The sequence below is a fragment of the Arachis duranensis genome, chromosome 1 (genome assembly GCF_000817695.3).
Source record: "Arachis duranensis cultivar V14167 chromosome 1, aradu.V14167.gnm2.J7QH, whole genome shotgun sequence".
NCBI classification, from domain to species: domain Eukaryota; kingdom Viridiplantae; phylum Streptophyta; class Magnoliopsida; order Fabales; family Fabaceae; genus Arachis; species Arachis duranensis.
The window spans coordinates 99,127,708-99,128,323 of record NC_029772.3 but is presented as its reverse complement, the minus strand read 5'-3'; the positions used below and the strand labels follow the sequence as shown (position 1 = coordinate 99,128,323).

Below are 616 nucleotides of genomic sequence, written 5' to 3'. Positions count from 1 at the left end.
CCTCCTCCCAGTACATGATAAATACAATAGTGCATTTGATATCAAATGTCAGCTTTTATTCTATGCTGATAAAAATGTGCTGAAACCTGGTATTCATTGCATTCTCTGTTAATACTAAGCCAAACCATATTCGTTGGTTCTTCTAATTCAAGTCTTATGTTTCTAATGTTCATTATCAAGTGTCCATCTAAGTAATTATCATTGACTTCATGCCTAAGACTTATAGTTGCCCATAATTAGTGGCTTAGTTATTGAGAATTCTAAATATATGTGAATGGTTGTTTAGCCATTTTAATGAGTTTTTACTAATATGTCCAGGCATTAAGCTATTAGAGGGCATAGTTGCATCGATTGATAAATTTCAAAATCTACATTTCTGTGGGCCCAATCGAGGGTTATATGACTAGCTGAGTATACCTTATTGGATATCATGATAGCGTTATAATCAAATCTATGTTTAATTACTCTGGAGGTTCCTATATTTTAGCCCAATTTTCAATTAGATTTCTATAGTTTCAAAGTTTCTAATACAGTCCTTATAGTGTATAAAAATTTTGAATAATTAAAAAAATGTCACATCCCACGCTTGCATGCTGAAAGAGAGATATATTGATCT

General features: G+C 31.7%; 1 protein-coding gene across 1 annotated transcript in view; it reads left to right on the top strand.

Moving 5' to 3' along the window:
- Nucleotides 1-616, top strand: part of LOC107465550 (dynamin-2A) — a gene marked incomplete in the record, with an annotated part of 11,610 nt that overhangs the window by 5,962 nt on the left and 5,032 nt on the right.